The sequence below is a fragment of the Podarcis bocagei genome, assembly GCF_964188305.1.
Source record: "Podarcis bocagei genome assembly, chromosome: 4".
Lineage (NCBI taxonomy): Eukaryota > Metazoa > Chordata > Lepidosauria > Squamata > Lacertidae > Podarcis > Podarcis bocagei.
Window position 1 is genome coordinate 87,097,357 of NC_138128.1, and position 24,870 is coordinate 87,122,226.

Genomic DNA, 24,870 nt, shown 5'->3' on the forward strand with positions numbered 1-24,870 from the left:
CAAGCTTGTGTTTGAAATTGAGTGTGCATTCAACAGGAGCTTGTAAATAGCCTTAATGAGTGTATCTGCATCTATACATTTTGCAATCATACTTTACGTTTTTAGGTGTAGCACAGCTGCAAATGTAATGTATAAAGTGGTCAGTTCCAGGGGAGAGCCTCTGGATGCCTGGGAACATCCCCCTCTGCCACTGTTACTTTCCCCTTCCCCAAAGGTAAGATTTTGCAGACAAATAGTAGTGGCTTGCAAGACTGAAGAGAGCAGCGCTGCCGGCAACAGCAATCTTCCAATGCATCCTAGTCCGGAATCCAAAGAACCACAACCAGGATCTCAAGAACCATGTAGCTATTCCTGCCTCTCCACCACTTGCTATACAGTAGAACCTTGGTTCCCGAATGGCTAAGTTGCCGAACAAATCAACTCCCGAACGCTGCAAACCCAGAAGTAAGTGTTCTGATTTGTGAACGTTTTTCAGAAGCTGAACATCCGACACGGCTTCCACTTGAGTGCAGGAAGCTCCTGCAGCCAATCAAAAGCTGCGCCTTGGTTTTCGAATGCTTTTGGGAGTCAAATGGATTCCCGGAATGGATTAAGTTTGAGAACCAAGGTACCACTGTATTGCAATCCACTTCTGAAACAAAAGGGAGTCCTAACAGCACCTTGTATCGAGTGTAATTGTAGAAGTCTACTATTCAAAAAATACAAAAAAACAGCCCACAAACAAAATCCAACTAGACAAACTGACAATACCCCTCATCAGAATGGAGGAAGGGGAAAATGTACCCCAAAGAGCCAGTAAGGGGACATTCAAATTCCTATTCAGCCCTCATAAAGTGTGACTGGTTAATCCCATACTACTACAGAGCAGGTGGGCAGGATTCCACAAAATGCAACAGATGCCAGTCCGAGGGTGCTACTGCCCCTTGTTCCCCTAATATGCTTCCTCCTAATGGGATATGGGGCAAACTCATGGGGCTCCTGCTGTAAATGTGGGACAATCCTTGTGGGAACTGTTGGCTGCTTCAGTAAATTGATTTGATTACATCTCACCAAGATTGCAAAAAAACAGTTTGCAGTATGGCATACCCTACACCATTTCACAGATGAAAATAGAGATATTCTTGTGCGCTTCTACTCCCACAAGTATTAGTCACGACCATTTGCACTAGAAACACATTGCTGAAGGCTCTTTTCCACCTGGTGTACTGAGTGCCCAGAATGTGTTATTTTAGCCAAAACAACACAAGAAAAACAAAATTGTGTTTTGTGAAATGGCAAATGGCAAATTATATGGGCTTTATTATTCATTACTCCCATGTGTACTAGAAACAAGATGTATCTGAAAGGGTCGACCCTAAATGACCACTTTCATCACCTTATTTGGAGGTTGGAGGACTAGGCCTGCAATTGCTGAAGAAGAGCATCTATATGGTGCTGGAAATCTTCATGACTGCTGCTGTTTTTATTTCCCACAATTCTTCTGTATATTTCTATGTCGATCTAGCAATGCACTTGTGTGAATTGCAATGCACTTTCCCAGTCTCATTCTGGCACATGAATGTCTATTTTTAAGTACAACTAAAGCCATGTAGGGCAAAGTACAGGAATCTAAATAGCTTGGGAATCAGGTGCAGAGACAGCTAGGTTCATTGATTTGTGAACGCATATTAGAAAGTCAGGAATTAAATACAGTTGTAGACTCATAATAGCCATCATTTTACCGACACATAAATCTACCGATAAAATCATAAAATACCAAATATGTATAGATTACATGCTAAAATGATCTATATAGCCTGGACTCTTCACAAAAGAGCAAGGAAAGTGTTTTAAATTACCGTACAACTTTCAATTACACATATTGAATCAACTCTTGATGAATTATAATGTGAACTTCTTAGAAAATGACTGCTAAGAAAACAATTTGATTATATCCCCTTCTTTAGCCCACAAATAAAAGCAAACTATTCTCCACTCAATAAGTGGATAATTTTTGTTTATCAACATACCTTTCTCTCAAAATTCTGCAATGCTAAAACCTGTTTCTTTTCTCTGAATTCACTTGTGCATGGAAATATTTTAGTGGGCTGGTTCACTTTGCTCATGTACACACAACAAATAGTTTGAATAGGAGGATGAATAATCACAGATTAAATACTGCAGGAAGAAATGTCTTCACTCTGGTGCACCATGAGGTATAGAAGCCAGTCAGAGGAGGGATCTGAAGATGGTCCAGAATGCAACAGAAGGCATCTAAGAGGGGCCCAGCGTAAAGGAAATGCAGATAAGCAAGGGTTAAAAGCAAAAACCACTCAATGGGTACAAAATGGAAGAGACAAAACAAACTGTGGGGAGGAGGAAGCCCAGAAAGAAAAGAAATGGGAAGCCCAAAAAGCAGGAAATAGAGTGGAATGTACTTTGGACTGGAGTGCTGAGACCATGGCCAACTTGGCCCATGGATGGAGGCATAGGGTGTGGTAACAAGATGCTGCTATATTGTTCTTGCTGGGAAACCCAGATTAAAAAAAATAATGCTTAGCGGCAACAAGTGCAACAAGCAAGGAGGCTCCTGGTACAACTCTGTGCCCTCAGAAGCTGGAAGGCAACCAGGGACAAACCTGGTATGTGTTAATCCATAATAAATCCCAGGTTTTGTTTGAAGTACTTGTCTTGCAAGGTTCTACTTACCGCAAATTCTTATTACTTCACATACAGTGCAATTCAATAGTTCACACTCTTGGCTCCCCCTCAGCAAAGACTGGTTCATGTAGAGGCACATCAGTTAATTCCTCTGTATTTAATTAATGTAGTTTTGATAGCTGGGCAGTCGAATATGTGAACCAACCCCATGGAATAACATATGCAACACAGACAGATAATGAAAGTTCTGGCTTTATCATTAGATCTGTGATGGTCGGTTCATTGACATACAAGTTAGCATTTTGTATTCCAGTTGTCAAGTAAGGAACATGCATGTGTAATCAGTCAATCAACACATCTGGAAGTATTGGATGGTGACTTTTCCCCCCCCATGATGCTCTCAATGAGGTAGTGATGGCATGTAGAAACATAGTGTATATACTCAGACACACTTGGAAATAGGGGGTGGGGATAAATTTGATTCAGTTCACATTTAAGCAAACCTAATTAATTCACACTTTCTGAAACAATACACAAACTGAAACAGTGTCATTCTTCAAAAATGACACTTCTCTGACTATTGCAATGCAGCTATCCAGTCAAATAACCTGTACAAAAATGCTTATACCAGGGGAATGTGCACAGAAAGGCAGCTGTTAGTGAAAATAATGTACAGAAATCCATTATGCAGCTGTAACCTTGGTTGTTAAATGCCCTGGAATTCAGAAGTTTTGGCTCCCGAACGACTGAAACCCGAAAGTGACTCTTCCGGTTTTCTGACTTTTTTTGGAAGCCGAACATCGGACAGGGCTTCTACAGCTTCTGATTGGCTGCAGGAGCTTCCTGCAGCCAATCAGAAGCTGCAATTTGGAAGTCAAACACTTTGGAAGTCAAACGGACTTCCGGAACGGATTCCATTCAACTTCCAAGGTACGACTGTATTAGGTAAGAATGCTTTGCAAAATTGTGCATATTCGGTAAAATGGCATACAAAATGTGCTTATTAGGAGAAATTCACATATCACAGACTGATGCAGAAATGTGGAGAGCTGAATTTAACATTAGTTAAATTAGAAATTGAGTGAAATCAAAATTCAGATTCACCCATCCCTACTTAGAAGATATTTCTGTGATCAAAGGTGTCCCCCAAGTGTTCTGCTCTGATTGTGAAAATTCCACCCAACTGTACCAGTCATACTGAAGCTTCATGTGGCATTGTTTTTACTTGATTGAGGGCTTGCACATACAGTGGTACCTTGGGATGCAAATGGGATCCGTCCCAGAGCCCCGTTCACATTCCAAACGGAATGCAAGACGCAATAGCACGTCTGTGTGTGCGCGGGTCGTGTTTCGCTGCTTCCACACAAGCATGTGACGTCATTTTGACCGTCTGTGCATGTGTGAGTGGCGAAACCCAGAAGTAATGCACTCCATTACTTCCGGGTCGCAGCAGAACGCAACACGAAAGCGGTCAATCTGAAGAGTATTTATCCTGAGGTATGACTGTACTGAAGGATGATCGCATGGAGAAAATTCAATAGCGAAACACAAAATGTGAGCGGGTCTATAACGACATCTGTGAATTGATCCTAGTTAAAAACAAAAACAAAAAAACACAGGCCTCTTAGTCTGGAAGAGTAAAATGGGGAGGGGGGCAGGATATCATGTGTGTTGCCCTGAGGTTTTTGAGCAAAGGGAAAGATAAAAATGTTTTAAAAGTGTAAAACAATGATCTGTGATGACCCATTCATTCAGAGTCATCACTCGATATTGTAGGAACAGAGTAATAATGGACATTTGTCTGAGAAGGCACTTAAAGTGATGAAATAGTCTTCAATTGATTTAAATCAATTCCAGCTATTTATGCAACATGAGCTTTACTTTTTAAAGTGTATATACACTCCTTTCTATTATTCTTTTTGAAATTTTGTTCAGAAATGTATTCCTTTTTTTGTGTAAAACACCCAGTGCTACGTCAAACAAAATTAAAGAACAAAAGTAATTTGTTTTAACAACAAATATATTTTAAACTCTTGAGTTAAATTTTATTTTGCCACAGAATACAATATGTGATTTGTGCTGTCCTTTGTCCCTATGATTCCTTGTTGATTTTTCCTCTTTTGTGTGTGTAATGTTGTTTGTTTCTATTAAAATCAATAAAAATACAAAGTGGGGAAAATGTGAGAAACAATGATTCATCATCCACTTAGAGAAAGATCAATAAACTACATTAAAAATTCAGGTGGAAATATTTAAATATTATGGGCACAATCCAGAGGGAACTTCTCATGCGAAAGCCCCTTTAAAATGAACAAGAGCTGCACAAAGGTTCTACCACACAGAGCTCATTTTAATGCCGCTTGTACAGGAGTGCTTTCCACTGACTGTGGCCCATTTTTAATTACTTTCACTTGTTCTTGCATGTTCCTCAAAGTTGTGGACACTTAGTAACCTGGCCCACAGGTCAATCCTATACATGTCTGCTCAGAACAATGTCTTGCTGAGTTAAAGGGGGAATCACTCCCAGGTAAGCAACTATAGGATTAAAGCCTTAAAAACAGATAAACATGAAGCTGTCTTAGTCAGACCCCATGATTCGTCTAGCCCTGTATTGTCTTCTGTGACCACCAAGGACTCTCCATGGCTACAAGTCGGAGACCAGCCCAGCTTGTCTATCAGGGAATCTTTGTAAGCAGAGCAGAAGACTGAACTTGGGACCTTCTGCGTTTAAACCATGTGTATCTTCCTGAACAAAATACAACAATAAACTCATGTATATGCCTAACAAGCCAACACCTGCCACAGAATAAAGATCTTATAATGTTTCAGAAAGTTTTCAAAGGCTGGCCACGCTCCCCCCTCCCCTTGTATGTGTTTTATTGTATTAATGTCTTTTGATTTGTTCTTAGCAGTTTCCAGTTTTCTTCCCCAAAATAAAAGTGGAAAAATTAAAATATATATAAATAAATAAATACCCATGCTGGTTCCCCACCCAGCATCCTGGCTGCTGACACTGGCCTGAGGAGCAGCCATGTGTTCAGAAAGCCCACATGGTGTAGCCTCCAAATGTTATTGGAGTATTGTGGTCATGGGAAAGTGGTATGCATATCCTTTCCAGTAGCATATGAACCATGCTTCAACATTTACCTCAGAAGTATGCAAATGGTTTGGAAATGTTATTAGTGAATACGAGCTTGATTACGAAAACTTATTTCCTGCCCCTTTTTACTTATCCTAACAAATTTATGATATTTCCACCCCTACCATCCCACTTGTCAGGGAACTAACATCGGAGCTAGAGGCGGAGGGAAGGCTCTCAAATGATGCTGGAGAAGGGCCCAGCAGGGAGAGAGGCAGCTCCGCAAATGGGGAAGCAAATCAGCGCAACACCAGGGATATAGAGGGGCTGATGGGGGAATCGGTGAGAGGGCTCCAGGACTCTTCACCGGACACCAGCGGGGAGAGCACGGGTCCTCCGCTACCCACGCCCACCCTGCGCAGAAGACTTCCGCGCAGAGAGAGTAGGAGGAGAATGGGTGTCAAACAACTTTTATGTTGGAAAAGATTTAAGAAACGCCCACTGACGGATTCTGCTAGCGACTGAGGCAGCCACGAAGTGAAGGGCTGCCCAGACTGAAAGGTTTAGTAAGGCAACAAAGCCTGGAGAGGCGGCAACTTACGCACGAGCAACCCATACACATTACACCACCGAAAAACAATGATGAGTTTCTCCCTCTCCATGGTACATCCATGGATAATTCAGAACAGGTGTGCAGAGACTGCAGTATTATCACACATACGTACGTGTGTGTGGGTGGGTGTTTGTGTGTGTGCATATCTTTGCTCTAGGCTCTGGGAATGAAGCCCAGCAGAAGGCAATAGAGAAATGAATTACATCTCTCTTCGTGTTATTTGAATTTCATGGTGTATACCGTGTGGGAAAATGGCTAGCATCCCTCAGAAAACCACAACAGGGTGACTCCATAGGGAGATTAAGTCATTACACTGTTTCAGTGATTACGGCACGGCTGCTTAAACGGCAATGCAAATTGGAAAACACTTCCCTGTTAACATTCATTGTAGGGAGATGGAAGCCTAGTGTTTCTATTGATGCTCTGTTTAATCAAATCTTATCTCCATTTTCATCACACTGTAAAGTGCCAGTATCTGTCAGAGCCCAATCAAGCACCAAGTACCGCTAACATGTTTTGCTTTGGAATAAAGGCATTTAAGCAGATTGTAGAATTGTTTTAAAGTTCTCAATAAACTGAACAAAATACAAGACTTGGGAAGGAGGGAGGATGCCTTAGTCTCACAGATTGTTCAGTTCATCAATGGCCCACCCATACTGGAGTGTGATGTGGCTCTAAAGCTGCATGTGTCTCCATTGTTTGTTTGAATGCATATTTATTTATTTATTTATTTAATAAAATTTGTACTCTGCTTGATAGTACAAAACCTCAAAGCAGTTTACAAAAGGATAAAAACAATAAAATTGAGAGAGGGGGATCACAGCCATACTTTAAAACAAAAATGAAAATACTAAAACATGCACACAGCTCAAGTCCATATGATTTGAAAGTGAATGAAATTATTCAGTAATATAATGGTCTTGGTTACACAGAATACTAAGCATGAACGAGCAAGTATACTGATGGCAGAGCAAAGAGTGCAATGGGTTCATTGATTTCCCTAGACCTGCTACAAGGAACTATGCCATGGTTTGGTTTAGTGCCACTGGAGAACCCAAATATGTGGTTTCTTCTCCTTCAAAGAAACCACAAGGGGTAAACCAAGAACAAACCTTGGCTACAGTGCTTGGGATATTTGGAGTGAGAAAAACCATGAGTCCTGGTTCACACGCAATCCTAGGCCAAACCAAGACTTAGCTCCTTATAATGTGGCAGCAGTAGAATCAGGGGAGGAGCGGAGCGGCCATGATTTTTGCTCCATGCAACAGCATGCTTGCTTGTTTACACTAAGCCACAGGTTGATTTGCGTAGGGCTTGCCATCCTTTTTGGGCCTGTGGACGTAATTGCAAACTGGAGAAACCACTGTGGGCATCACATACACTACAACCAAGTTCACATCATGACCTCATCTGAAGGTGACAATGTAATGCTTCTTTTAGTGGGGGAAGGGGCCCTTCTGAGTGAAAGAGAAATCAGCACCCACAGGTGCTATATTGGTGACCCCACCTTAGTGTTACATTTGAACCAGGCCAACTCTGCATGTGGCAAAGTCGTTAAGAAAAAGGGTTATAGTTGCAACTGAATTTAAACCTAAGACAAAATTTCAACTGAAATTTTAATGAGCTTGCTTTTGAGAAAAATCCCCCAAACTTCCATGTAAGCAAAAGCAGCACTGATAACGCTTCAGAAATTTATCAGAAGGCAACCTGGGTACTTCTAGCTGGATCCCAAGTCAGAACCTGCATGTTTTCCCATCGGCACTTACTCATATAAAGTGATTGAGAATCTCCTTCAGGTAATCAAACAACTAACTGAGCCATTCAAGTACTGGGAGGACAAAACAATTTTTTTGCTTTCTGAATTGCAATGGACAGATGAAAACAAAACCAGGAAAGAATGTAGATGGACTACTGCATTGCTTTAAAATTACCCGAGAAAGACACTAAGGATGCATTACATTTGCCAAGAGAAAGAGCGAGTTGTGTTATGAATTGCCAGCACTGGCAAACAGTACGAGATGATGGAGCACATATATTCTATATTATATTGACTGGGGGTGGGAGTGGCTTTAGGTCAGTACTCTACCCTTTATTTCTACTCATGATACATTCTGCAAGGGCTGGATAAGCAAGCCTTTCTCCTGGCAACAATACACAGTCGTGGAAGGAAGGCCTGCTTCCAGAATTTCAGGCATAAATGCATAGCTATAAAGGATGGGATGCCATCACTTCCTATTGCAAACTGTTGGCTATGGTAAAGGAGCAACCCCATTAGCTCTCTCTGCTTTGGCCAGCTAATGGTTGCCTTCATGCTATCATTACAGAAACAACATTCTGACTGCCCTGAATTTATTGCCCTGAAGGTTTCTTCCAAGAGTGGTTTATAATTTGTTGAAGCCAGGATGTCTCATGAAATTAGATATATTCAGACACAGCAGAAAGTGATACAGGAACACACTTCAGTGGTTGGCTGCCCAAGAGCTCAACCCTTCAGGTTAACTTACATAGGCTGATGAAGAAAAACATGTGGCTGTCATAGATGAACAAAACTTTCATCTCTAAAACACTGGAGGCATGCCAAAACTAGGTGGATGAGGAAATTGGGGATGGGAGGAAGTATAACCCCAATGGTAGATACTGGTGTAACCTTTTGTCAATAGAAAAATCAACCAATGCCACCTGCAAAATAATGTGTTTTACATTTACCTGCTGTAATGCTCTCCACCATTATACTTAGGTAAGATAGGTCATCCCAAGTCTGGGATGAATATTGGCTGGCTGAAATCTTAGTAGAATTTAGAGCAGCATCATATATGTCTAACATGTTCTAGAATAACCTTAGCTTTGGCAAATGCATCTAACAGCTGGAGAGAGACACCTCCTTTTGCCCATGGTAGTATTCCCTCTAGATCAGAGGTTGTAAGACAAGGGAGTCTCAGAAAACTACTAAGATCTCCATTAAGTGACATTTTTAAGAAGCCAGGAGCCACAAACCCCCAGTCTTAAGTACTTTTTAAATAACTCTTAGACCTATTTATATATGCTTCACTTCTCTTGAAAACTATATATGATGCACAATCCCATCAAAAAAGCCTCTCTCAGGGAGGCAGCATCATCATGAGGTCACAATGGCCAGACTCTTTCCCTCAAGGAGGCAACATCATCATGAGGTCACACTGGCCAGCCTCTCTCCTTCAGGGAGGCAGCATCATCATGAGGTCACAGTGGCCAGTCTCTCTCCTTCAGGGAGGCAGCACCATCATGAAGTCACAGTGGCCAGCCTCTCTCTTTTGCTTTTGGGACTCTATACTTTTCTTTCCTGGTGTGGCTACTGCTGCTGCCTCCATAGTTTGCTCCCACATCCGTCCAGTTATGTTTAAAGGATTCTACCTATGAAATTTCTCTTCCATACATGTTTACAAAATATAGAAGCCATGCATGTCACAAGGGGCTGGGTTCCATGTGTTTTTTGTAAGTACACATGGAAGAAGAAGAAAAAGAAGAAGAAGAGGAGGAGGAGGAGGAGGAGTTTGGACTTGATATCCTGCCTTTCACTCCCCTTGAGTAGTCTCAAAGTGGCTAACAATCTCCTTTCCCTTCCTCCCCCACAACAAACACTCTGTGAGCTGAGTGATGCTGAGAGACTTCAGAGAAGTGTGACTAGCCCAAGGTCACCCAGCAGCTGCATGTGGAGGAGCAGAGACGCGAACCCAGTTCACCAGATTACAAATCCACCCATCTTAACCACTACACCATGCTGGAAAATACAGTGGTACCTCGGGTTACAGACGCTTCAGGTTACAGACGCTTCAGGTTACAGACTCTGCTAATCCAGAAATAGTACCTCGGGTTAAGAACTTTGCTTCAGGATGAGAACAGAAATTGTGCTCCTGCAACGCGTTGGTAGAGGGAGGCCCCATTGGCTAAAGTGGTGCTTCAGGTTAAAAACAGTTTCAGGTTAAGAACGGACCTCCGGAATGAATTAAGTTCTTAACCTGAGGTACCACTGTAAACCATATGGGTGGAAACAGTCACTATGTAAGCAACTGTGGAGGAGGTGGTAGCTGTGGAAGCCAAAGTGCATATGCAAAGGGCTGGGACAGATTGTTAGAGGCAAGCCACAGTGGCATTGCCATTCTGCCACCCTATTTGTAGGTAGCAAAATCATTGGTGGGATGGACACAACATTCATTGTTGCTCTCAAACTGCCCCCTGGAGTTCTTCCAGGTGGCCACCATTTCCTCCAAAAGCCCTCTGACACAAATGCTACACAATGATGTAGTGCTGCTCTGAAAGGGACTTCTGGAGTAACAGGACATCCCTCCCCCCTCTCCCAAAGATGACATCATCATGCAGCATTATGCCAGTGGGCAGTGCTGGATTTACGTATAAGCTAAACAAGCTATAGCTTAGGGCCCCACTCTCTTGGGGCCCCACAAAAAAAGGGGGGGAACCTGGATGTACATATCCAAAATATAAGATAAGTTCAGCAATTACTTTTATAAAATACATATTTTGTTATGTGCAAATGGCTTTAGATACCTATTAGGTTCATAAATTACCATATAGCATATATGCAACACAAAAACAGCGACAATTTGTTGTTGGCAAAGGACAGCTGGACATATAAAGGGCCCCATTACCTTCTGTAGCTTAGGGCCTCATCAAACCTAAATTCGGCCCTCCTAAAGGGCTCTGGAAGACAAAGTGGCTCTGGGGTGGGAGTACGAGGACAACAGTGAATTTCAACCACTCCTAAATCTCATCCCTAATGTTCTATACAAGGAGCATTCACATCAGTATTAGATTGCACTATTTTATATATCATGCTGGCAGTGCCTGACACACTACTAAAATGTACATCTTAGTAAGGACTCCAAAGTTCACAATTACCTGGTTCAGATTGTAAATTTTGCCACCTTGCAATACTTGACTGACATCTGAATTGAGGGCCATATATCTACAGTTTGGAATGCTAAACAAGCTTCTGTGCATGTATGGTCTGCTTTAGGTATGGCACTTAAACATCAGCTGCTTGGCAGCTCCATGCATGGAATTCCTCCACTCTCACCCCAACCTCAGCCTTAAATGAAACCCTCACTAATTGCTGTTTGAAATAGACAGATGTGTGTGCTTCCTCACTGGTTCTTAAGCTACGCAAGCAGTTGCAAAACAGCAGCATCCATGGGTGCTAAAAGTTCAAGCACTTCTTTATTTAAATGTTTATACCCTGCCTTCCTGCCTGAAAGGGCCACAGGGAAACAAAATGGCCTTTATTGTGTGCTGCAATGCCAGTAAGGAGAAGACCCACTGGGTCTCTTGAGGCAGGGATCACCACAAGCCACAGATGTAAAAGCCTTGTCCCGGGACTCCTCTGTGAATGGGCAAATTCAATGTGGGGAAAGGTAGTCCATTAAATATTCTGATCCCAACCATTAATAATAATAATAATAAATTTTATTTATATCCCGCCCTCCCCAGCCAAAGCCGGGCTCAGGGTGGCTAACAACAATAAAATAAATAAAACATTCTATAAATAAATAAATAATACAACATTCTAAAATAATTTCATTATAAAATTAATTCAAATCAAATTAATGGCAACCATTGGGCTAGAGTTCTGTGAAGATTGCCAAAGGAGGGAGTCAGGCTGTGCCCTGGCCAAAGGCCTGGTGGAACAGCTCTGTCTTGCAGGCCCTGCAGAAAGAGGTCAAGTCCTGCATTAAGAGCTTTGAATTAAGCTCAGGAAACAAACAAACAAACTGGAAGCCAGTGCAGACTGAATGGGCTCTAGCTCAAACCCTGTCAGCAGCATTTGCAACAGCTGAAGTACAAGCAAGGCACCAGCAGCATGCATGCACCAACACTAGGAATCAAGAGAATTCTGGGATGCTAGGGACAATGGAAGTTTTCTCTAAGAACTCATCAAGCAAGTTCAGAAACACGGACAATTAATAATTGAGCTGGTGGGGGTATGTGTTTCACATCTATAATATATTCTTGTTGAAGAGTATTATTTTAAAATAGATTGTAGATTTGAAAGGTTTGTGTCTCCTCCCATATATTATAAAAGACAGGTACTTTTCCATTTTGCCTAACAAAGTTTCTGTGAAACTAGAAAGTCTGCACACATTTTCATCTGTATAAATTGGTCCAATAAAGATGTCATGCACCCAAGTCCATACTACTTGATTACAATTGGCAATTTATAAAAACAGCATAAAAGAATCCCTAAAAGGTACAGTAAGTCTTTACAATCATTCACGTAAGATAATGGATTCCATTTCGAAAGTAAAAATAAAGAACTGAAATAAGATCTCTGGATATTTTATTGTTCTCCTTGTGCATTAATGGTGTAGTTTAATATTTCCTGCACTTATCGATGGAACCTTGCATCTTCGAAATATAGGAAAGTTTAAACTCATGATTTCCTTTAATATCTCAAATTAGTTGGCTACCATTGCTTTATGGGGATTATTAATGCATCTGTTCTTGGCATTTTGCCCTACACCATTTGTCTTTGAGATCTTGCTCCAAATTCAATTTTTGCTGGATTTTAGTTACATAAAACTTCCAAAGAGCATTAACTCTTATTCTTCTTATAGGTTCCTGTTTCGGCATATAAAGGGCTTTGAAAAATGCACCCCTATTCATCAAACGACATACTTAATTTTAAATCCTGCTGGATGTAAGCACATCTTAAATTATTTAGTCATATGGTGGTAGTGGCCAGTTTGCGTAAGTTACATACTGTTGGGATGTTATGGGAAAGTCTTTCAGTTACTCATAAATGATGCAGAATCACACTGCCAAATTGTTGTGTGTCTGAATGCACGTTTGGGGTCAATTTCATATCCAATTGTATAAATTTAAATTGCTAAGCTACCATTGCCAATGAAAATTTATTAGTCATATTTTTTTTTCTTTTTTTATTTAATAAAAACCCTCAGAATCTTCTAAGCACTAACTTCAATTTTTTCTACAAAATCCCATTGTTTTCCCTCCAGGATGACTTACTGTACATGTGCTTTCCCATCAACCCTTTGAGGTAGATGATGTCTCTCACATCATCACCAAGATCTCACCAAGATCAGACAGTTAGCTGCATGGCTTAATTGGGTTTGAATCTAGCTCTCCCTGATCCAGGTCCAAAACTTACCATTAAATTCTAACTGTTACCGTCATGATACCTCATGATGACTTTACCACAACAAAAACCAATCGTTGGATCCTACTTTGCTGGCTGAAATATATTCCAGAATGGTACATGTGTGAGTCTTCTAAATCTTGCTTCCATCTTTTGTGTCGTGCTTCAGCTCTGCTCAGTTCTGCGCCGCATCTAGCCCTGGACTAGCTGCTGGCAGAATGGAGTGTCTTTCCCTGTAGCCGCTGTGTCACATCCTGCCTTGCATTATAAGTGCAGTGCATCATAATTGGTAGTTAGGAACACATACTCTTACTCTCTCTCTCCCCCCAAGCCTTCTTTGGGTACATGCAAAAGGGATGTTGTTGAACATCCTTCTCTCGTCTGTGCCTGGCTCTGCAGTATACACACGGTCCCTCACAGATCGCCCAATGAAGCCTTTTATTAGAGGTTCTAGAATCTTTAACAATCAGAATAATGGATGATACACTTCTCTTATGAGCCAAGCCATGATGTCACACAGGTACTTCAGGGAAGGAAAACTCCACTCTGTCAGCAATAGGAAGAAGTGAACAGAGATGGAACATAACATGAAAAATGGAGACAAGCCTTTGGAAGACAAAATCTGTCCCTCTGAAAGCTTTTCAGCAACATGTAGCCTCCAGATTGGCCAGTCCTGGGGTGAAGAATAGAAGCCTGGCCTTCTGCTCAACAGAGCACTATCTTCTAATTGCTACACTCCAGTTTTACTAGCTCAAGCCATTATCAGGGGCCAAGTGTTGGAACCCACACTCCACAGTGCTGCTTCCCCAGCTGTCCCCAACAGTGAATTTGCACAGAGGTAAGTATAGAACTCTATCCTGTACATTGATTGTAGGCACAAAGAACCCATAGTTCAACTTTAATGGATGGTTCAAAGAGGTGAAATAACTGTCTTGGGGAGGAGGGAATCCCTCTACCATAAAACAAAGCAGGAACAACATTCCTTCCAGATGTGCAATAAGAAGTGAAAGTCACATTATTCCCTAAGGATGTAAGAACGCTTAGAATTTCAAAGACCAATGCCAAGGAACGCCGCCAGATTCACTCCACAAAAAATGTTTGATGAATTACCACCACGAGCACTGACTTTGCAGATAAATGACTATGAGTAGACTACTTTTATGCCTCAGTGGAGGGGGATAAATTTCCCTTTTGTTTGAGAAGGGGAATGTTGTTGGCTATTCCTCTTTTCACCAAACTTAAAACACATTATTAGAATTTGTAGCATTCTAAATGCAATTTGAGGATATTTGAACAGCTTTAGATAAACAAAATGTATCATGACTTGTCCACTCTCTTGGGCTTGGAGCAGTAAATTACAAACAAAACAAAACTTATGCTTTCCTTGCCTGTGTGAGAAACTTCAATATTTTAAACTGGGAATCCCCAGAACCTAAGGTTAAGATTTAAGAAGTGAATTCAGGGGCCCTGCTCTCTTCAGGGTGTCTCGGGACTTTAGAAGGCCACAAATAACACAGAAGACCGTAAGAGGGGTGTACAACTGTGATTGGTAGGCAAGATGAAAACGAAGACCTTTTATTTCAGTCCTTGCCTAGTCAACCAAGCAGTATCATCTGCCTGCTACTTCCATCCATAGCTCAAGTTTCAGGAACTGATCTCATGGACCCTGGGGCTGGAGAACAGGGCTGTGAACATCAGCTTAAAATGTAGCCACGTTGTGCTTTTTCTCAGTTCAGATCTAAGTTGGCTTGGGAAAAACACATCAAAACACAGTATTTCATAAGAAACAATAGGATATATATGGACTGTAGCTAACGTGTGTATTCTACTTCCCAAACCAGTGGTAAAGTGCACTGGATACAGAGTAAACAGGAGTGTGTACATAGCTTAGGTGTATCTAGACTCATGAATAATTCCCCACAGCCCTGGCATGGCTCTAATATCCAGTTCAGTAAATGAATTCCATACAAAAAAACAAACTCAAGCAATATATGTTTTCTTAAATCCTTCAAAGGCCAAAATTCTTTCATTAAAAATGTTTGCTGGGCATTCAGAAGTGCTTACCTAGTTGTGCGAAAAGAATCCTCCTCTAAAACCTGCATGTGACTTGGAGGTCACCTTCCTCTGTGTTACGACTACTAATATATGGATCAAATGGTACCACTAATGTCCAATGGATTTGTTTTGGAGAAACAGAAGAGCCAGGAGGATAAAGAACAGAGGCAATAGATGCATGTGCAGCCCAACAAAGAGCATGTTGTTCCAAGGGCTGCTCAATCCATCACACTCTGTAATTTGGGTAGCATGTGCACCTGCCTGCCAGCTCTTCTCTTTCTCCTTGCAGTAGGGATGCATGGGAGCATAAAGGTACAGGATCGTCAGGGGCTGCACAGCAGGAGCCCATGTGCATCATGGGATGCAGTAGATGCTTTAAGCCACAGCCTCTGGGAATGAGAAGCACACATGTGGAGACATGGAACAAATGGCTCTTACCCATGTGGCAAAAAAGTACTCAGAAAAGCAGCAGTTACATTGTTTTGCCTACATGCGATTAAAAAAAATATATGCTTGTATATTACACTCAGCAGAGATTACAAGATGACCACAGCTACCTCAGCTCTAAAGTATCTCCATCCCACAACTGATCAGTGTGTGGAGAATTGTCTCAAACTGGAAGCAGACTCTTTAATGATGCCTGCTCCTTATTCCCTTTGTGAATATTTTCTGGAACCCTAAACCCCTTCAAAACAAATGAATTTTTATGTTTAAGAAATTCTCTTGGCAAAACCTGCATATGCTTATTACCACATTTCTTAACTGGCACAAAATCCAAGCAAAGTCTTGAGGTGCAAATGATATGCAGTCTATTTAACATCATGGCTATTTATTTTTATGGGCTCTCATTATTGCTCTTTACCCTAAATTATAGGTACATTCCTAGCTGCAGTTTCTCTGCTCTGCAAACTCCACAGTGCTTTCTTATTTAATTTCAAAATCACCCTTAATACCTAATTAGTCAAAAATGCAGTGCCACATATCCAAATGCTTAGAATGAAATGAAGAGACCATACTGGATTTCCTACCCCCTAGCACAAAATGGGGCTCACTAAAGTCCTAATTCAGCTCTAGAGTAAATGCAAACTGCAAAATAGCCTCAATCTATTTTGTCAAACTCCTGATTGACTAAAAAACAGAAATCAAGATGGGGCTATGCAAACACGTGAGCCATCTTTACTCTTATTTGTTGGCATAAGCTGAGGCAATAAACAGGTTTATACATCACCCTAATAGTTTCCTGTGCATTATTCACTTTCTTCTAAGTAAGTTAGGGTTGTCATATTTCAAAAAGTAAAAACCAGGACACCCCAAAATTTGTTGAGCTTTTTGTACAAAAACGCCAAAACACCACAATTTTTCGATTGACTTGCCTAAGATCCAGGACAAAGTGCCACCTTTCAGAAATTCCCCCCGGATGTCAAGTTCACATTTGAAAGTCCGGTAATGTCTGGGAAAATCCAGTTGTATGGCAGCCCTAAAGTAAGTAGTGGGCTGTCATTACATAAAGAACATACTTTCGCACCCTGCTGGATCAGACCAAAGGCCTACCCAGTTTAGTATTCTGTTCTCACACCGACCACCCAGATGCCTATGGGAAGCCCACAAGCAGGACATGAGCAAACTAGCTTTCTCCTGCAGATTGCCCCCAGCAGCTGGTATTCAGTGGCACAATGCTGCAATAATTGAGGTAGTACATGGCCACTGATAGCCCTACTCTCCATGAATTTGTCTAATCCCATTTTAAACCTGTCCAAGTTGATGGTCATCACTACTTCCTGTGGAATTCCATAGTTTAACTATACAATGCATGAAGAGCCAAGATTAAGATTAAGCTATCAGAAGTGGCTATGTGGTGATTGTTATGTACTGAAGTTCTCACCCTTGGCCAGCAGGGGGGTACTGTAGATAGTTTTCACTCAGGTCCGCATATGCAAACAAGGGATTGAAAGTGACGCTGAGTGATTGGATAGTTACAGAAAGTGGTTACTGTTGCGTTGTAGTGGAGCTCTACATAAGCAGGCTGGCTGAACCCTTCAGTTCAGTTCTGGCCTGGGCTGTGAATAAACAAGAGCTGTTTGAAGAATAGCTGAAAACAACAACAACGCGATATATCTGTACACTTTTCCACAGAACATTGCCCCTTCGTGCAAAGGGATGGGGAAGGAGATACAGCTCACCCACCTGTGAAGTTTCACGGGTCTTTTAACTACTTTGTAATATCTTTTAAAAAGCATCTTTGCCTACAAACTGGCATGTTTAAATACCACAATTCATATTTTATTATGGATTATGTGCTGAACTAGTTCTGTCAAGTTTACAACTGAATGTCATAATTTTGAGCAAAATCTAAGCACATGCATCTTTTTCTCCTCCATGGAAACAGTTTGACACACATGCCTATATCTCCTGTCACAGGAAATATCTATGAATATTCTGATAAACAGCCATTATGTTGCAGCACTTCGGAGCTATAACAAGATTGAAAAAAAGAAATGACAGAACATCATAAACAATCGTGCAAAGCTTAATTGTTTTTTTTAAGAACTCTGCAAAAGTTTAATATGGACAATCTGAGCTTCAGCAAAAATGGAGGGAAAGGAAGAGTGAAACTTGCACTGATTCCACACTTGCACTGATTCCACATTATCTCTCATATGGTCACTGTATTTTGGAATGAGTCTGATAGAAAGCCAATGTTGCAAAGCTGGAGAAAAGAGTCTTACAATATTTACTCCTCAACAAGGGAGTTTCATTAGCCTAGCTCAAGCCTTGGGATGGGAGAAGCCAAGTTCTAAGTCAGTTTTGCTTGAGTTTTAAAGTATGTGCCGTATTGTTGTGATGATGTTTCATGATACTTCCTGTCTTTTTATGCATATGTTGTAAGCCACTTTGAGATTGAGGGATGGGAAGCAAAACATACATTTGTGAATGAATTAATGAATATTTTATTTCACTGATCCTCTATAGATAACCTTTCCCAAACCATCAGTATAACAACATCCTACACTTCCAAGAGCCTCATCCAGCTCCTGCTGCCATTCACTAAATCCCCTCCCTTTTACCTCTCTGTGATTCCTCAACACCTATCTCCACTTTGTTCCCACAAATATCCTTGTTATGTACTGAGTTGAATAGGATCCAAAATGCAGCAGTCTGGTTGGTCCTAGAACAATAGGATTCAGAATGCAGCAGTCTGAATGGTCCTAGAACAATGCAGCAGTATGATTGGTCTGCAGGAGCCACCCAGTCCGGCTCCAGATGGAAGTGAATCCACAACCTGATTGGCCTACAGGAGAATTGTGGTATTAGCCAATCATGTGCAGCCCATTGTGTAAATAATGTATATAAAGCAGATACTTTGAGGGGACTTTCATTCCTCCTCACCACTATGAGCTGAATAAAGAGCATGAAATCCACTCTTGACTCTGAGTATATTTCAATGCTATTTATTTCCGGATAGCAAATTCACACAATTGCCCCTGTTCCTGCATTACGATTGATTTATGCAATCACTCCTATGGGGATGGCCTCATGGAGGCAGCCTTGGGGATGGGTCCACAACATTTCCCATTCCTGGTCCACTGTGCAAACAGCAACTAGCTGCAGGTGTTGTTGTTTCTTTTTAAATGCATCTTGTCATTTGGTGGGGATAACAACTTGGAGAGCAACTAGCTCTAATGTCCAATTTACTTTGATGAGCTGCATGGATGTACAACGAAGAAGTGGGACCCTCAAATAAGGCACTAAGCTCGAACACCTGGATTTTCAGACACCAAAGGTGCACATGGAACATTAGAGCCCAGTTGGATTGGGCCAAAGGCTCACCTAGTCCAACATTCTGTTATCCGATTGGCCAAACAAGCCCACAGGAAGCCCACAAACAGCTCTTGAGTACAAAAGTGCTCTCCCCACTTGTGATGCATAACAACTGGTATTCAGAGGCAGACTGCTCCAAAAGTAGAGGCAAAGCATATACATTGTGGCTAATAGCCATTGAAAGCCTTGTCCTCTGTGAATTTGTCCAATCCTCATTTAAAGCCTCCAAGCTTGTGGCCATCACTATGTCTTCTGGAAGCAAACTCCACAGTACGTCCTGTCCTGAATCTTCCAACATTCAGTTTCATTGGATGACCCCAAGTTACAGTCTGACAAAGTCTGCATCATGCACAATTTTATACAACATTATCATGCACCCTCTACCCTTCCTCACCTTTTCTCTAAACAACCTTTCTTCACAGGGGAGTTGATCCAATTCCATGATCATTTTGGTTGTCTTTTCTGAACCTTTTCCAACTCTGAACTAACTGCAGATTAACTTTCTTTGTAAGAGTACTCTTTAAAAACTGAGATTTTAATGCTGTTCACAAACCGTCCCGTAACTTGTTACAAAATGGGGTAACTTGGAAATTGGCACAAACATGCCTCCATACAGTGTGAACTAGGGCCCAAGAACTGACTGAGCTGAACAAAGGGCGAGGGGCGGAATAGAGGCTGCTGCTCACAGGGTTATTTTTGGCATTTTTTTTTTTATAAAAGTGCTGCTTCATACAACCAACCAGTGGACTGCTGTCAATCCCAAGTAGGAATTACACTGCTAGGATAATGTATGAAATAAGCCTATGACAGACTCATGAATTGTTAAGTTATTGTTACTTGTTTTTGTATTACAGGATTTTGGGGTAGATATTAGATACATTAGCTCCTGGTGGAACAATTCTCTGTGGATTTGTATAATATCACAGCTATGAATTCTACAGGTTAAATGTGTGCAGTAGTACAGAAGTACTTTTCTTTGAAATAAAATCATTTTCCTCTCTCATTTTTCATCTGGAACTGTAAAACAAGCTATTTGTTTCCCTTTTTCACATACTTGAGTTAGCCTAAAACTCAAAGAACAATTCAGAACTGTTTCATCCACATTCACATTTGCTGTGTGGATTCACAATTTTCATTGGGGTGGGATTATAGGCTACTACCAAGCTGTTTAAGGGGTTGCTCCACAACTATTTGCCTGGCTCCAGGGTTACAAGGACACACACAAACTACCAAGGAAATGTTGCATGAAGCCTCTAGAAAAGGGGAACCTTGAAATAGCTACAAAGGACTTCGTCTCTTACTAGTGAGCTTAACAGCTGTCATGGACTTACTTGCATTCCATCTGGAAATGAACCTTTAGGACAAGGGTGTGGAACAACACTTGTACATCAAGATGTATGTGCATTCTAAATGCTGTGCTCTAAATGTTTAGAATGACTTAAGTTTTCTTTTAAGACTGAGCAAGTACCATCATGGAACTGATGGAGCATGGGACTTTTTGATGTACCACGCACAACTGCAGATATCCTAAGTGGGGTGTAAATGTTTTAAACAAACAAACAAAGGTGTGTCCCCTTCCATAATCTTGCCACTCCTTAAACAAAACAGATGGAAGCTTTTCTGTACCTTTGGGCTGGGTTAACAGTACATTTATTCACCTGTTTCTTTTATGTAATAAATGTATCAGAGAAAATAGTGTTTCTTTCATTAATACTGTGGTTTAAAAACAAAAGGCATTGTGAAGCGGACACTAAACAAAAATCCAGATATTGTTTTTTCCTAAATGAAATTCTCAGCTCTGGAACTGAGCATTATGCAGGTTTTGGAGAGAATGTATAAACATCTCCATTTGGCTTCATTGAAGTTTCCCACGTTATATTTCTTATCATCGGCAGATCCTATTTCTTGCATCAGTCATTAGACTCCACTAAATTGCCTTTGACTGAACCTGATGATCAGATGGGTGCCATATTTCTCTCTCTTCTTTTTTAAAACTCTTAAGGCAAATTCCTATTGTTGCTCCATCCAATCCTCTAGCACTTATAAATATTTCTATTTAAAGGTAAAGGGACCCCTGACAGTTAAGTCCAGTCGCGAACGACTCTGGGGTTGCGGCGCTCATCTCACTTTACTGGCCGAGGGAGCCAACGTTTGTCCGCAGACAGTTTTTCCGGGTCATGTGGCCAGCATGACTAAGCCACTTCTGGCAAAGCCAGAGCAGCACTCAGAAACGCCATTTACCTTCCTGTCGGAGCAGTACCTATTTATCTGCTTACACTGCGTGCTTTCGAACTGCTAGGTTGGCAGGAGCTGGGACCAAGCAACGGAAGCTCACTCCGTCGCAAGGCCTCGAACCTTCCGATCGGCAAGTCCAAGCGGCACAGTAGTTTAAACCACAGCACCACATGTGTCCCATCCTTAATTCAGGTAAAGCTAAATAATTTAGATCCTAACTTCCAAATTTGCATGCAATGTTGAGAATTTTGAGATATGTATTTTAATTTTTTTGAGTTTTCTGTTTGAAAGTTCAAGTTAAGCTTTATGTACAAGATTTGAAAAGTTAACACTAAAACATTTGGATTACTCTTCATCAAACAGACTACTGCTCAAAAATCATATTGGATTTTGGACTTTCAACATCGATAGCATTAAACGTCAAAATTCTTGAGAAGAGTGCAAAATGTATGCATACTTCTGTCTCAGCTTCACCTCCACCTCAAAGTGCCCTGCTTCTGCATCAAGTACAAAGCAATGAAATAAATCTCTTCTTGTTCATCCCCATCATTGCATGAACCTCAGAAGGGAACAGTTTTCATAGTAGTTGGATCTTGTTCAGTTTTCTTGGTTTATCCTGCTAATTATACAAGGTGGATAAAAACTACAAAATCTCTTTAACTTGAGAAGTAACTCCAGCATTCTTGAGTTTCAAAACAGAGAGCTTAAACAACTAATATACGGATTCTTCCCCCTAGTGCTCACTAATGTGACGGAAAGTGTCTGTTTTCCCTAGTGGCACGTAAGTACTAAAATTGCACTGCATTGCATTTTGCTCTCAGCAGGCAGCAAAGTGCAGAGTCAATGAGTTATTTTCCATCCTTTCTTTCAGGTTTCTCCTGCCATGGGCTGGTGGTGGGGGTGCAGAGAATGAGGGTCTCAAGCGATTCCTCAAACCTGGCAGATACTTAAAAACCACCCCTGAGTTTAAAAACACTCTAAAAGATACCAATATCACCAGTTGTGCAAGAAAAGTGTGCTTCATTACAACGTCAATAGAGGCTTATTTTCACACAAAATCAATACTATCTGCAGCTCTCAAACTTCATAAGATGACATTTCTTGAGAGTAACAAGAAGGGATCAAGTCCCCCACCCCACCCGCTACTTCTGCAGTTTGTGGAAGTAAACTATCATTCTCCAGCAGAAAATAAGGGTCTCTTTCTTGGCTTTTTTGTGTGTGTGTGTTTCTTTCAGAACAGACAATTTGAGCACTCCTACCTACCACAGGAAGCATGAAGCCAAGGGAGAATTGTCAGGGCCACTGGCCACAATCAATCCTGCTGTCTAACACAGCAAAATGCACAGGATGGGGGAAAAGAAAAAGATGAAAGATGCTTTGGAGGAAACTTTGATAAGCAAACGTATCATTAGATCATGAATACAATAATTTATATCGCATAACATGTAAGCAAGACTCCACAACCACTCACTTTCTGGTATTAGAGGAGAATCAGAGATATCTCTCCCTCTCCAAAGACAGAAACAGAAACACACACACCATGAAATGAATAACCTCTTTTGCCTTTTCGGAAAAAATGGCCACAGACTCAGGAATAGGGTTGCCAAGCTGCCCAGACTAGTATTGTAATGTAGTGTATTTAATCTACAGTTAAAGTGGGACCTGCAACTAGAGGTGAATGGATTAGCCTTTCTCTAGTCCACATCAGTTTTACATGCGCTCAGTCGTATATTCATTCTAACCCATTTTTTGTGGATTAAAAAAATGCACAGAAAATGTGTTTAATTTATACACATTTCATATACATCCCTCCTTCAAAATACTCATTTTTAAAATGCTTTCCCCTACAAAATATTCATTTTTCCACAATGTGCACATTTGGTGCCATTTTCTTTTTTTACTGAAACTGCACCGTAAAATTTGGAGAAGTGCGTAGTCTGCACTTCTGCTGCATGTCGACCCATATACAAGTCTAGGACCAATCAATTAGGTAGGTTTGTTTTAAAACGTAGGCTAAATAAAAATTTCCTCTACCTCTACTTTTAACAAAATGTGCAGCATGGAATACCCCACTCCATTCCAGTCCACTCCCAAACAGCCTGTCACCATTCCATGCCCACTGAGCATGCTCAGTCCCTAGGCTTCGCCATTCCATGCCACCCTGCCCTTTTTGTGATGATTTTGGTTCACTTCCTGGTTCAGCATGATGTGTATATCCGGTCACATACATATTGAACCCACCTAAATGGGCGGGTTGTTAGTGGACGGTGCCATCTTGACTACATAAGGATAGGCAGGTAGATTGGTAAAGAAACAGTGATTTATATGTGTTGTAGATGCGATATAACATTGTGCCACCAGATGGCACTGTAGAGTCCTGTTTTTGCCTACTTGATTTCCTTGTTTAAATTTACAATGCATTTAACTGAAACACTTCTTTGATGTGTCTAGATCCAGCCTAAGAATGTACTATGTAATAAATGTCACTCAATTACAATCATGGGGTGCCTATCCAGACCTATAACTTCCGCTACCTGCTCTCACTCACTAAACCACCTCTCAGATATTTACTTGTCTTCCTAGCTCCTAACTGTTCCTGACTCAGCTTATTTCGCTACACTAACTCAACCTACCCACAGACTCTATCCCAATTCACTCCCACTCCAACCAACCACCCAACTCCCAACGAACTCCCCCTTTGCCCCTCCCAGAGCTGGTTTTATACTCCACCCCCCTGGGTTCTGATTGGGTAACCTGTTTAACTGTTTCACCTCCAGCACTCTCGTATGTTAATGTCACACCTGTATCTCTGCCAAGTTCATTGTGCTCAATTCAGACATCACCAACCATGGTTTGTGCTAATCACAATTTATAATACAAAGATGATTGATGCTTCCAAGCATACAATAGTCTCTCTTCATTTTATCTCAATACACCATTTGATACATTCATTCCTATCTCTATGGTACAGAATCTTACAAAATATCTTGAGGCAGAATCTTAGCTGTAATCATGGCTTGACCATACACACGGGACACCAAAGCATAGTGCAAATCATGGTTTGCAAAACCACATAAAACAATAGTTTTACTTAAAACCATAATTTCCAGCTGTTTGTCAATTTAAACATCACACCAAACAATAGTTAAGGTTCCTTAATCAGTTGTGTAGACCCCTCTGGAAGAAGATTGGTATTGAACTTGACCTAAGTTAGATTTTTCTGCAGTAGAAGCTTTACGTTTTAAAAATGAGCTATCCCCCTTCATTCCTGGGTACAAATGT

At 41.1% G+C, this 24,870-nt stretch overlaps 1 protein-coding gene and 1 long non-coding RNA gene across 2 annotated transcripts in view; both read right to left on the bottom strand.

The window, feature by feature from the left end:
• Positions 1-24,870, bottom strand: part of LRMDA (leucine rich melanocyte differentiation associated) — a 775,035-nt gene that overhangs the window by 90,444 nt on the left and 659,721 nt on the right. The window lies entirely within an intron of this gene.
• On the bottom strand, positions 4,643-9,615 carry LOC308585881. Its single transcript, XR_014007663.1, has 2 exons — positions 9,039-9,615; positions 4,643-4,784 (listed from the first exon to the last, which is right to left on the bottom strand). It is a non-coding gene; the product is annotated as an uncharacterized lncRNA (long non-coding RNA).